Source organism: Megascapheus bottae, chromosome 15 (genome assembly GCF_031878675.1).
Source record: "Megascapheus bottae isolate mThoBot1 chromosome 15, mThoBot2.hap1, whole genome shotgun sequence".
Lineage (NCBI taxonomy): Eukaryota > Metazoa > Chordata > Mammalia > Rodentia > Geomyidae > Megascapheus > Megascapheus bottae.
Window position 1 is genome coordinate 18,938,800 of NC_143523.1, and position 14,994 is coordinate 18,953,793.

The 14,994-nt window shown below is 37.9% G+C and overlaps 1 protein-coding gene and 1 non-coding gene across 2 annotated transcripts in view; both read right to left on the minus strand.

Moving 5' to 3' along the window:
- Sorcs3 (sortilin related VPS10 domain containing receptor 3) overlaps nucleotides 1–14,994 on the minus strand; it is a 380,666-nt gene that overhangs the window by 244,373 nt on the left and 121,299 nt on the right. The window lies entirely within an intron of this gene.
- LOC150053857 (U6 spliceosomal RNA) lies at nucleotides 8,568–8,674 on the minus strand. The gene has a single exon (XR_016537961.1). It is a non-coding gene; the product is annotated as a U6 spliceosomal RNA (small nuclear RNA).

A 14,994-nucleotide genomic window follows, 5' to 3' on the forward strand; every position in this document is an offset into this window, starting at 1 on the left:
ATTTCACCCTTCCTCCTCTGACCAGGCCAGCCTCTCCATCTCCTGCTGTCAATCAAGCAGTTGCAAACCCAACATTCATGAGGATGATAGCCATGCCGGTACGTTTTTAAGTAAGAAGTCAATGTTCTATAATTTAATCTCTCCTGTCACATTAAACCTGCCATTCTTCACATAATCAGAGTGATCCATGCAGACTCAGACTTTGTCTTCCTGACATTAATACCCATCACTACTTCAAATGCAAACAATTGTGACATTTGACTTCATAAAAATTATCAAGAGCACCGACCTTGCTTAATTAAATCATTTAAAAGTACCTTTTGTTACATTTAATGAATGATATATTATATTGCGATGAAACATGCAGCAATACAAATACTTCACAATGCTTCCAATTAAGACTTACTTCACTTACGCCAATTGACAACACTAGTGTTCCACACTTCATTCAGTCTGTGCATTTTAAATGAACTGGTTAGTGAGAAGGGTGCTTCTTTGCTAATGAGTTTTGTAATCAAGGCATCTATTTTAATTTCAAATTGGCTAGATTGGGGGAAATTGCTAGACTAAATGACTGGTACTAATTAGGATTATAAAAATATTCATCATGCCATGAAATTAACATGGGGGTCTGATTTTCCTACATTTGCATTTTGCTTGGGTTTGGGGAGAAAATTCTTGACAAATTGTCTTCTCTTTAGCAAATTGAACAAACACGATATCTGTTTTAGTCCTTTTTTTCCATTCCGAGCATAATGCATATTCATGATTTGTAAATGAAGTTAAATGATTTCAACTTCTATCTTCATTACCATATTAAAGATGTTGTTTCCATAAGTTTCCTTTAAAGGAAAAAAAGAACAACTTCGAATCATAGTATTACCTACCTCAATGACAAAACATTCCAAGCTAATTTATACATTAATACTAAGATTTGAACAAATCCATTGGAAAGTGAATCATATTGGACAGGCCAACCCCATCACCCCACCCCAAAGTGAAACACAACTGTCTTATTATTGTTGAGTATTACACAATAGCAGAGTCCTGTCTCATCAGCACTCAGTAACTTGAAATCTCCACTCCAGGAAATGTCATCAGATAAGTCGGAAGAATCATTAGGTTCTGTGAAGGGTTGGTCATGGCATGGCTAATTTTTGTTCTTTGCATTGTTTTCCTCAATGCATCAGGAGTTCAGAGCAAAGTAGTTCCTACAAAGGTCTACCCTGTGACTGAAATGCTGCCCATCTATTGAGTAGGTGGAAATGTGTGATGAGCAGAAGAGAAAGCAGAGAGCAGACCAGGCCTCCTGTCACTGGTTATTTGACCCTGAACAAGTTAGCACCCCTTCAAGCATCATATGCTCATCTGTGACTTAGAAAATACATCCCTAGGAAAGCTGAGTATAATAATGTACATGAAAGCACTTGTAAGCACTCAAAAAAAAACCAGAAGGAACTCAAGGATATACATCTCCTTTTCTAAGGAGAACCCTATCAGTCCCATTCTGAGAAACATAGGACAAATGTAAGATGAGGCATGCAGGAGTTACAAAGAGCAAGCCTCAGCTCACTGCATATGTCTGCATCTCTCAAATGTAGCAGTATTTGTTTCCACTACAGCTGTCAAATCAAATAAGCAAATACTAATTCAATTTGAGGATACAGCTAGAAAATTCATCTGAAAAACTACCAGAATAAATCACTTCCTTAACATCTATCTATAGTGGGTGCCTTCTAAATAATAAAAGCTATATCTATAGCTGAGCTGTAAATAATATAGATTGAGGTTATATCTAACAAGAACACAATTTTTGTTAGGAGAAAAACATAATTCCAATAGTCATGCAGTTCTGAAGGGACCACAGCAAACAATGGAGCTGGAGAAAGATAAACTTCAGGCTCTGTATATTTATTCCTACTTCAGAAAAATTTACCTCCATAACATATTGTCTCCTGAGAAGGGAGTTAGATAATGATTTCAAATGATTTTCCCTAAATCAACTGTAGTCATACCTGAAAACTTTTTTAAACTGCAGTGACTTACACTTATGATGAATAAAATCTATCCAGGGTAAATCACATTTCAAATTAGAAACCCAATCTTAAAATCATTAAATGTAGTAAACAAACAACAGGAAAAAAATCCTACAAATACAATTCTATTACTCTAAAAATCCCAGCTAATGTTTGGGAATATTTCCTTTCATTTTTAAAATTACTCTGCTTTCTTTCCAGCCTTCCTTTCTCTCTTATTTTACATACCTCTATTTAAAAATAGCTATGTTATTTCATATGTACTATTTGTGTTTGATTTATTTATTTAATATGGAGTACATGTAGGTAGCTTAGTAAGCATTGATATATATTTATGTTGCTACATGATCATCATAATCACTCTCATAATGGTACATAATGTCCCGGCAAATGTATGTGCAATGTTTCTTCATGTGAGGCAATCAGGAAGTTTTCACCCTGGTTTATTTTCTTTTTTCCATCAGAAGTGACTCTGATAGGTATCATTCCTGGAGCTTCAAGCATTGTTCCACTGCTGTAGCCTCAGAAGGGAAGTAACCAAATCACTGAATCAAACTATAAAGATAGGTTAGTCAGGTGACATACTGCCAAGATACATCCCAGGAAGGAAAACTCATTTGCAGACCTATATATGCTGTTTCAGAATGTGAGTTTCACCACAACATGTCTAAAACTGATTCAGAAAATATTACTTTCACTTTTTTATTTGATACTAAGTCTCACTATACAGTCAGACTGGCCTTAAATTATGGATCCACCTGTTTTAGCCTCCTGCGTAGCTAGAAATCCAGGTGTATTTGGTTCAAAAAGTAATACTTTTTTTAATTAAACTTGTACTTAACTTCCGAAAACATTTTTGAATGCCTCTATATGAGTTTTTCATGTTTGTTTATTTTTTGGTGTTTTGTGCTATGGAACAAACCTAGGATATTGCATATGCTAGACAAATGTTCTACCACTGAGTAGCATCCTCATCTGCTAATGAATTTGCTAGATTAACTGAGCTGAACTGACATTAATAAATTCTTGCATTTAGTTTGATCTAATTTTTTTAATGTGAAATATGAAATGTTCCTCATCCTAAACATTTCTCTTTTCTATCATTTGTCTCACCGGCTACCTTTTCGCCTTTCTTCAGAGGAATTTATCTTTTGTCTATTTTCTCACTAGCTTAGGTAGCTAAAAGTCATCAGCATGAATTTAGAAATGACCTTGACTCACAGTGGCACCAGTGAGGAGAGATGGTAGCAAATGGAAAAGCACAAGTACATGGGGATCCAGTGGTCTTTGTTGATCAACTGTCTTCATGGATGTATTCAGTTTATGAAAATTCATCCAGCTCATGATAAGTGCCCTTTCCTTCCTGCATATTACAATTTGACTTTAAAAGTTTAAAGTAAGGCCTTGACTTTTGAAAGCCCAGGTGGGAGCACCCTAGAGTAAGCAGTCAAAATGCAAAGAGAAAGGAGGGAGAGAAAAAGACATAGCTGACCAGGTAGATGATAGAAGTCTGTGAAGGGAGAAACCAGAAGAATTTCTGTTTGAATAGAGGACTAGACAGCTAGGAACAGGTTGGAGGAAGTTAGGGAAGCAGGGTGAGCACAAAATCAGGATGCACACATACAAAAAAGGTCAGTGCCTAGAGGAAGCAGGTGGAAGATCACAGAGAAGGCTGGAGAGCTACGCTGATCTTCTTCCTGTCCCAACTGCAGCTGCAGGGACGTGTCATCCCTACCTGACTTCCCATCATGAGTTTATAATTGCTTTGGGAAGTTATTGCTGATTGCCTGAGTTTCCTTTCTAAAACAATCATATGCTGCATATTCCAGTAATTATATTTTTTCCCTCAAGGAAATATGTCGGGTTCATAATATCTAAAAGGCAGAGGAGTCAATCAGCCAATCTGAAGTTCAATATAAGAAAAACAGGCAGGATCTATACACTTGCTCCTCTGAGTTAATGGTGTTCATTTTTTTTTCTTTTTCTTTTTTCAGGGAAGGATCAATACTTGAGTTTGAATTTAGCACCTTGTATTCATTACACAGTTGCTCTGTCATTCACTGTGCCATGCCTCCAAGCCATACTTTTTTTTTTGCCAGTCCTGGGGCTTGAACTTAGGGCCTGACCACTATTTCTCAATGCTACTGCTCTACCACTTGATCCACAACACCAGTATGTGGTACTGAAGAATCAAACCCGGGCCTTCATGCATGCTAGGCAAGCACTTTACCACTAGGCCGAACTCCTGGCCATCAAGTCCTATTTTTAGCTAGTTAGTTTTGGAGATGGAATTTTACAGAATTTCCTTGCTAGGCAGGGTTAGAACCATGATCCTCCACTTTCCAGTCTCCTGAGTAGCTAAAGATTACAGGCTTGGGTCATTGTCTCCTATCTAACTTAATAATGTTCTTGTGAAAACTACTGATCTATGTGTAAATCCTCACTGCACCACCTCCCTTGAATTCAAGTCAATAGTTGATATAAAACAGTGCCGACATTCAGAACTCAGCTCAGATAGAGGATAACATTCTTGGACTCTCCCAGGACTCTCTGGATATATTGCCTCCACCCACTAAGGGGATGGCTCCAACTCTTGCTGTTGCTATGGTGACACAGCCTGTGGTACTGAGAAGACACCTGTAACTACACTGGCACTTGTCATAGGTGAGTGGAGCTATGGCGTTTTCTTTCCCTTAAATGACACACACATGGTTTTTATAAGAATGAGAGACGACCTAATAAAATTGCAATATTTTTCTTTAAATAAAAGTGCCCTTCAGTCTATTTCTATTCCATAGATGACAGGCTCAAAAGCACAGTCATCCCTAGTTAATCCCCACCAGCTTTATCCCCACCAGATGGGGAGGCACAAAGCCTGTTTCTGCCAATCGCTACTGAGAAAGTTATCATCACCTACTAATCCAGGAGGATCTGAATACAATTACACTTTTAATCTGAGGGTTTAGGAAGGGAATACAAATGAAAGGCACCATGCTTCATTTGTAGCCACCATCCTAAAAGCACAAGCTTGAATTTCCTTTCGGATTCTGAAGCCCTGCACGATACCGATACACAGTAATTCACCAGGACTCCGGCTCAGGACAGGGAAACCTCGAATAACATCCAATCAATACGTGAAACCTGTATGGGACTGCCAGCTCTGCTTCCGTGGACTCTATATGGCCAATCACTGGGCCTAAATGCTCATTCACGTCTTACTCAGGTTATCAACCAGTCCACTTCTATTGCCCATAGCTGGTTATAGATCATCAACAAAAACCATTCCATTCACCACAAAATGGTAAATAGTAAATGCTGGAAGTGAGGACTATGATAATTGCTTTGATTTAATCATGATGCAATGTATACATGTGTCAAAACATCATACTGTACTCTATAAACATGTATAATTACAGAGCAATTAAAAACAACATTGAATTTTAAAAAACATAGATGCCTGGTCCCCACCCACTACTATAACATCTACTCTTAATTATGTGGGATACTGTTGTAAGTTAAATAACAAATGTGTGTGTGTGTGTGTGTGTGTGTGTGTGTGTGTGTGTGTTGTGTATCATACATTGAAATTATCAACAGGTATAAGGCAGCCTATTTAAAGATGCATAAAAACAATACAATCTGAAATTCTATCAAGTTCTTCACAAGTGACCTCCCAACCCAGCTGTATTTGTTAAACTTTCATTTTGCCAAGAAGACGAATAATAACAGGTGCTTCAAAATCTCACTTTTTATGCAGAGAAATAATGATTTTTCAACTGTCTCTTCACCAAGCGCTTGTGTCAGCTTGTATACATCTCTGCATACATGAACAAGAGCCCATTTTTAAGAAATTATCAGCAGAAGATGGCAGCGGTTCAGTGTGAGTCTTTCTGAGCTCTCGCCAAGATACCAGTTCTAGCATCATAGGGGAAAGTTCATACCCAAAGATCCATCCTAAGTAAGCTTTAGCACCACAGAGATCTCAGTCAGAGAGGAGAAAGGAAGGAAACTGGCGCAAGAAGACAGCATGGAGCAGCGCCAGCCACTCAGAGCTGCCGCGGAGACAAAGCCTCCCTCCGACACCTGAGCAGACAGCGCTTCTTGGCAGCTCAGATCTGCCGGCTCCAGACAGAGCCAGATAGAGCCTGCGAGAGCCCAGAGCCGTCACCCAGCCATGGCGCAGATCTGCCAGCTTCACGGAACCAGAAAATCCAGAAATTTGTGAGTACCTCCATGGAGAAGTTTCCACTTCTGTTCGCGGAACAGCATTGGGAAGAAATCCCCTCCTCCATCATGTGACAGCAGCGCCATCTTGACTACTGGCAAAGACCCTGCCAAACCAACTGGAGCCTGAGAAGTGGTGCTGGCAGCGCCATCATTCAAAAGGGCAAAGGGTAACCACAGACTTCTCAGCAAAGACCATGCACGCAAGAAGAGATTGGAAGGATATATGTCATGCCCTTAAGACGAATAACTACCAACCAAGAATACTGTACCCAGCTAAGCTCTCATTCATAACAGAGGGAACAATAAAAAACTTCATTTCAAGGAAAAATTGCAACATTACATAGCAACTGAAGCAGCATTACAGAAAATTCTCTAAGATGTTCTACACATTGAAAACCAACACCAACATGATACTGACAAAGAAAAGGCACCTAAAAATCATACCAGCTAAGTACCCTAAGAACTGTCAAGCCACAGGGCCTAATGAAAGCTTTTAAAAATGGGCAGGAACTAGTAAATGTTTTTCAATCCTAGCTTTCAATATCAATGGAATTAAATCACCAATTAAACGGCATAGACTGTCTAGCTGGATCAAAAAGCAAGATCCATCGTTCTGCTGTCTTCAAGAGACACATCTTGCACAAAAAAAAACCAAACATTTTTGAAAGTGAGAAGTTGGAATAAAGTTTATCAAGCTAATGGCCCCCATAAACAGGCTTGAGTAGCCATTCTCATATCAGATAAAATAAACATCAAACTAAAATTAATGAGAAAAGACAAAGAAGGTTATTATATACTAATAAAGGGATCTCTCCTCCAAGAGGACATAACCATCCTAAATATCTACACACCCAGTCCCAGAGCACCAAACTTCATCAAGCCAGCTTTACTTTCACTAAAACCACACATGGATCGAAACAGAGATTGTTGGTGACTTTAACACACCACTCTCACCTGTGGACAGATCAACCAGGCAAAAACTCAACAGAGAAACCTCAGAATTGAACAACTGTATAGACCAACTAGATCTAACAGACATCTGCAGATTGTTCCACCCAGCAACATCACAATATATGAATTTTTCAGCAGCACATGGAACATTTTCCAAAATAGACCACATTTTAGGGCATAAAGCAAACCTGTGCAGATTCAGAAACACTAAATTATTCCCTGCATTCTCTCAGACCATAAGGGCATAAAATTGGAACTGAACACCAATCTCCACCAACAAAAACCCTGTAACTCAGGGAGATTAAACAACATATTGTTGAATCACCAATGGGGCATCGAGAAGATTAGAACAGAAATTCAACAGTTTATGAAATTTAACAAAAAGAAGCATACGAAATACCAACTCCTTTGGGAAACAGCAAAGGCAGTACTCAGAGGAAAATTTATAGCTCTGAGTGCTTAAATTAATAAATTGGAAAAATCACAAACCAACAATTTAATGTCACACCTTAAAGCTCTTGGGAAAAGAGGAACAAACCAAACCTAATCCCAGTAGAAGGAAACAAATTTTTAAAATCAAAGCAGAACTAAATGAATTGTAGTCCAATATTCTTTAGTCAGAATCAACAAAAGAAGGAGTTGGTTCTTTGAAAAAATTAACAAAATCGAAAGACCTTTAGCAAATCTTACTAAAAAAAGAAGGAAGCACACCCAAATAAACAAAATCACAAATGACAATGGTAGTATCATGACAGAAATTATCAAGAGCCAGAGCATCATGAGGGAATACTTTTCAAACCTTTATGCCAACAAATTTGAGAATGGATGAGTTCTCAAGAAGAAATGGATGAATTTCTAGCCAATATTAACATACTCACACTGAACCAAGAAGACCTAATCCTACTAAACAGACCTATTTCAAGCACTGAAATAAAAATGGCAACCATCTAAGAAAAGCCCAGGGCCAGATGGATTCACAACTGAATTCCATAAGGTCTTCAAAGCAGAGCTCACATCAATACTCCTCAAACTTTTCAATGAAATTGAAAACAAGGCTCTTTACCAAACTCATTCGACAAAGCCACTGTAACTCTCATCCCAAAACCAGAGATTCATCAAAGAAAGAGAACTATAGACCCATTTCTCTGCTGAATATTGATGCAAAACTTCTCAACAAAATACTGGCCAATCGTCTTCAGCAATTCACCAAAAAAATTATACACTATGATTAAACTGGATTCATCACAGGGATGCAAAGCTGGTTTATCATACTCAAATCAATTAATATAATTCAACACATCAATAGGAGCAAGGACAAGAATCACATGATTATCTTTTTATTTATTTATTTTTTTAAATGTGGAACGCTTCACGAATATGCATGTCATCCTTGTGCAGGAGCCATTCTAATCTTCTCTGTATCGTTCCAATTTTAGTATATGTGCTGCCAAAGCGAGCACACATGATTATCTTAATAGATGCAGAAAAGGCATTTGACAAGATCCAACACCCCTTTATGCTAAAAGCTCTGGAGAAACTAGGAATCCATGGAACATTCCTTGATATAATAAAGGCTATGTATGGCAAACACCCCCAGCTAGCATTATACTTACTGGTGAAAAGCTAAAGCCATTTCCTCTAAAATCAGGAATGAGACAATGATGTCCACTCTCTCCACTCTTCTTTAACATTGTATTAGTTTTCCTAGCCAGAGCAATAAGGCAAGAAGCAAGCATAAAGGTGATCCAAATAGGGAAAGAGGAACTGAAGCTTTCCCTCTTTGCAGACGACATGATTATGTATTTAAAGAACCCTATAGACTAAAGTCCCAAGCTGCTTAAGCTGATTTAAAACTTTGGCAAGATAGCAGGGTAAAAAATCAACCCTCAAAAATCAACCACCCTCCTCTATGCCAACAAGGAGAGGAATGAGGCAACAATCAGGAAAGCAACTCCTTCTGCAATAGCCTCAAAGAAAATAAAGTACGTAGGAATTAACTTAACTAAGAATGTAAAGGACCTTTTTGATGAAAACTTTAAAACCCTGAAAAAGGAAATTAAAGTAAGAACTGAGGAAATGGAAAAACCTCCCATGCACCTGTATTAGAAGAATTAACATTTTGAAAATGGCAATCTTGCCAAGGGCTATTTACAAATTCAACGCAATACTCATCAATATCCCAATGTCATTTTTTAAAGAAATAGAAGAGGCAATCCAAAATTTCATATGGAATAATAAAAGACCCCGTATAGCAAAAACAATTCTTAGCAGAAAGAACAGTGCAGGGGGGATTTCAATACCATATGTTAGACTCTATTACAGAGCTGTAGTGACAAAAACAGCTTGGTACTGGCACAAGAACAAGCCTGAAGACCAATGGAATAGAACTGTGGACCCAAATATAAACCCACAGATCTATGGCCAACTAATCTTTGATAAGGGAGCCAACAAAATAGAATGGAAGTAAGACAGCCTCTTCAACAAATGGTTCTGGCAGAACTGGTTAAGCACCTGCAGAAAACTAAGGTTGAATCCTTCTTTGTCACCCTGCACCAGGATTAATTCCAAATGGAACAAATATCTCAAGGTAAAAGCAGACACATTGAAAACTTTACAAGAATAGAAAATACACTAGGTCTCCTTGGCACAGGTCAAAACTTTCTTAATAAGGACCAAGAAACACAACAAATCAGAGAAAGTCTGCATAAGTGGGACTGCATTAAACTGCAGAGCTTCTGTTTGCCAAAGGACATAGCTAACACACTAACTAGGAAGCCTACAGAGTGGAAGACGATCTTCACTAACCTTACAACGGACAAAGGCCTCGTATCTAAAATATATCAACAGCTCAAAAAATTGAATCACACCAAAACCAATCTCCAAAGAAACAATCATCACACTAAAAAGATGGGCCAAAGACATAAAGAGAGTCTTCTTTGAAGAAGAAATAAAAATGGCCTATAGACACATGAAGAAATGCTCTACATCTCTGGTCATAAAAGAAATGCAAATCAAAACAACTCTTAAGATTCCACTTCACTCCAGTTAGAATGGCCAGGATCAAGAAATCTAATAAGAACAGATGCTGGAGGGGATGTGGCCAGGAGGGATCACTACTACACTGTTGATGGGAGTTCAACCACTATGTAAAGCAGTATGGCAGTTCCTCAAAAGACTAGACATAGACTCCCCTATGACCCAGCAATTCCACTACTTGGCATTTACCCACTCGTCCAGAAACACCGACCTACTAAATCCACTAGCACAATGATGTTCATTGCAACACTATTTACCACAGCAAAAACATGGAACCAACCCAGATGCCCCTCAGTTAATGAGTGGATCAACAAGATGTGGTATTTATACACAATGGAATTCTATGCTGCTGTCAGAAAGAATGACATTGCCCCATTTGTAAAGAAATGGAAAGACTTAGAAAAAATCATATTAAATGAAGTAAGCCAGACTCAAAGGAACATAGGCTCAATGGTTTCCCTCAATTTTCACAATCAATGGAAACCTTGGGCTCTCCTAGCAGAGATTACAATAGAACAAAACCTGGATACATAAGGCTATATAGAAGGATGCTAAATGAAAGGACCTTCAGCATATAGAAACAAAGGCCATATAATGAGTGATTGTTGTCCTTAATGTACTATGTTATCCCTCATCTCTTTTGCTGTCCCTTGGTTATCTGATATTGTTACAGTATTTCACCTTGATATCTGATATATTGGATATACGCGTATTTCGTTATTTGAAATCAGATAGGGAAGAGGGGAAAACAAGATGAGGGCGGGGGTGGAGGGGAGGGAAATGGGGACCAAGACATGAGAAAGGGTATCAATGCTTGGGAAGTAATGCACCATCTATTTGGTGAATATAATATAACCCTTCTATTAATTACAATAAAAATATATGGAAAAAACAAAATGTGTTCACCTATGAATTGTACATGTTAGTAAAGTGGATGGTAGATAATAGCTTTTCATTTAGTTTTGAGAATTAAATAAATTACATTGTATGTCCTAAAAAAAAAAAGAATTACACTGACTCCTTAAAATCAGGAATATTTAAACATTCAGCATCCTACAGAAATAAGAACAATAGTTATCTTTGCTAGGCTTTTCTTGAACTGAAAAATCCTATCTTACAAACTCTTGAGAATTCTATTTTAATAAGAATTAAGAATTATTGAGCCCTCGAGCTAATTTGAAAACATCATAGTATAAGCTGTTTTTAATTATCAGTGAGGAAACAGGCCAATGGAAACAAAGAACCCAGTCTCTTAAACAACAGATCATTTGGTCCAGGAGTGTGGCCTAGTGGTAGAATGCCTACTTAGCATGCATGAATATTTGGGTTCAATTCTTCAGTACTACATACACAGAAAAAGCATGAAGTGGTTCCGTGGCCCAAGCGGTAGAGCTCTAGCCTTGAGAAAGCTCAAGGACAATGCCCAGGCCCTGAATTCAAGCCCCAGAACTGACAAAAAAACCTGATTAATGCAGCTTCAGCTTGAAAAAGAGAAGTTTTTCCATTGATCATATTGTCTGACCATGATATATTACTTCCACTCTTGGTTTATTTTTTAATTTAAAAACATCAAAGATTCTTATCAAGTATCTCCAAATATTCCTATAATGAAGAATGAATTTCTCATGTTGACTAGGTACTGAGTCTTTTTATATTCAAATGCAAGATAGCAAGAGAATCTGTGACCAGGAGCTAATACAAGATTTGAGTAACTCTTGAAATGTCTAGAAGGGAAGGAATTGGTCAAAAGCCCATGTCCACATGGTCAGAAAGCCAAAAGAACTTTGGAAAACTGGGACGATCTCAGGAGTGTAGAAACAATTCCCTTCTATAGGTACAAGTGCAAGGTACATTTGCCCTCAGCCCATTGCAGTTTTGGAGACCAGACCTTGGCTTAGTAACAGCCGTATTTCCCAATGAACTCATAACCGACCATCCACCATCCAGTATCTCAACTAACAGAACACCACATGCTTCCCTCAATTTCCAGGTACAATTAGGACTTAATCAGAAATTGTTTCCTGCCCTTTTTTTTCACCACTGCCTTTTTCAAGTGAGATATACTGACCAGTCTTCTGCAGTTCTCCAGTTGCAATTGGGAAAAAAGTAAACCAATCAGATATCCTCCCTTTAAAAAATATCTTTCAATTAGGTCTTTTGTAATACATACAACATAACGAGATAGCCTTACCAATTCTAAAGAAATTGCTAGTGCATTTCATCAAAGGTACAATAATGGAAACATCGATTCACTCCTCACTGAAAACATCACTCTTTGAAGCTGCTGTTACCTTAACGCCAGCACTTTTCAATTTCTGTAGAAGAAAACAGCTACTTCTACACATGCATATCAGAGGGGGCTGTCGTCTGAAATAATATGTGTGTATTAATCTTAACTATACTTGTATCTTCACTTACTCTTGCATACCATCATTCTCTCCTTGGCTTTCAACCACCAAATTGCCTCCCAAATAAATAAAAAAAAAATCCCCACAGGTTAGATGACTGAGGATAGGTACTTTATAGCATCTCTGCAAATGTTGCCAAGGGCCCTAATATCCCTTCTCATACCATCTATTTAAAAGAAGGATTACCAGGCACTGGTTAGAATATTTATGGGTCTAAAGAACATTTAGCTTCATCTAGCAAACGATGTCAGCAAGAAGGAATACCTAAGGAATAATGTACCTGGAGATAGGCGAGTGTGATTAGGAAAATTCATCAACACCTACAATCACATTTCCAAATATTTTTACTAAGTGAAAAAGCAGCCCATCAAGTCTGGAAGGATTTTGATGGCATTATATCTACACAGTACTATCCACACAGTACTTCATAAGCACTGCTCCACAAGTTCTCTGTGCTTTGGAGATGTAACCACAAGATACCCCTAGATACACAACAGCCATCTCAAATTTGGTTTATTAATCTGTGTGTGTGTGTGTGTGTGTGTGTGTGTGTGTTTGTATCTCAGTATTGAACTTGTGACTGTGTGAACATCCTAGGTAGATGATCTAGCCCTTTATAGTTCTGTTTTTTTTTTTCCAGTCCTGGGGCTTGAACTTACTGAGCACTGTCCCCGGGCTTTCTTAAGGCTAGAGTTCTACCACTTGAGCCACAGAACAACTTCTGGCTTTTTTCTATGTATATGATACTGAGGAATCAAACCAAGGTCTTTGTGCATGCTAGGCAAGCACTCTACCACTAGGCCAAACTCCTGGCCCCAGTTCTGGATTTTTTTTGAAATGGGATAAGATCTTGCTTTGGGTCCAGATTGACCTGAAACTACAGTCCCCCTTGATTTTCACCTCCCACATAGGTGGAATGATAGACGTGTTCCTTCACAACCAACTGCTGGTTGTGAAAGAGTCTCATGGGCATTTTGCCGGGGCTAGCCTCAAACTACAATTCTTCCAAATTACTGCATACTAAGTAGCAAGGATTATAGGTATAAACCACTGATATCCAGTTCAGTTTTTCAAGTTCTTGGTTGGAAGACTTGGTTTGTCTTCGTGGAAATACAATTTAAATTTTGAGCTTCATATAAATATATTATCATCCAACCACCTAACAATCTTGAAATAATTTTACTGTTTTTTCCAATATAGCTGCAAAATCCCTGTTTATACTAAGTATCTAAACTCACAGACTATCTGACATTTGGCTAAGTCTCATACAATATCCACTTGATGCCATGAAAGAAATGTATTTGCAATGGTTTTCGCTCTGCAAATGTCACACTACTGTCCTTAGGGGATTGCATTAAGTACCTGGCTCCCACCATGAGGCTCTGTTAATGAGAGATAGAAAGGTTATGTTGAAATTATTGTTTAAAGGTGCTGACATCACATACATACACAGACCAACTCACGACCACAATCATACACAGGCAGACACCAAAGAGTATCTGTCTTCAAATCTAAGAAAGTAGAGAGACACTACTTCAAACAAGTTTATTGTGTAGTTATCTCTCTGCAAGCCAGTGCTTACAATTATCTGTGCCTTTCAGTGACTGATTCCACTATTACATAGTGGAACACTATTACACAGTAGCTTGGCATCTGTTCTAAAGTTCTGGGGATATCAGGAAATACACCCCCCCAAAAAAAGGCCAGTATAAATTCTCTTTTTCATAAATATAAGCTGTACAGTGGGTTTGTTTCAATAACATGAATTTATCACTACTTTATCCATTTAACAGACATTTGGAAATGAGATCTAATCATGAATCAGGGATGATGGCTTAAGAGCAAGGAAGTAGTAAAGATCCTATCCAGACTCAGATTTTTGCAACTAAATAGATAGAATTATAAAGAATACTGAAACAAAACCAGCAATGCTAGAAAAGGTCAGGAGTTTGTTTGGGGAATATGCTGAAGCTTCTGAAATACACAAGAGACAATGTCCAGTTCACAAATATTGATTTAGAGCTTTAGGAGTATTAACTGTGTTGGGATATCTTTTGAAATTATTTTTCTTCTTTTTAAAAAAAATTTTTATTGAAATGTATAGAAGAGAGAGTAGGTGCATTATTCTCACACATTGATACTCCTTCTCATGTTTTTATCCCTACTTCCCTCCCCTCATCCCCTCCCAATCATCTTGTTTTCCCCTCTTCCCTTTGCTATTTCAAATAAACAAATAAATGTATCATATTAAGTGAAGTAAGCCAGACCCAAAGGACCATAGGTTCAATGGTTTCCCCCATTTATAATAATTAGTACATCCTAGGACTCTCCTAGCA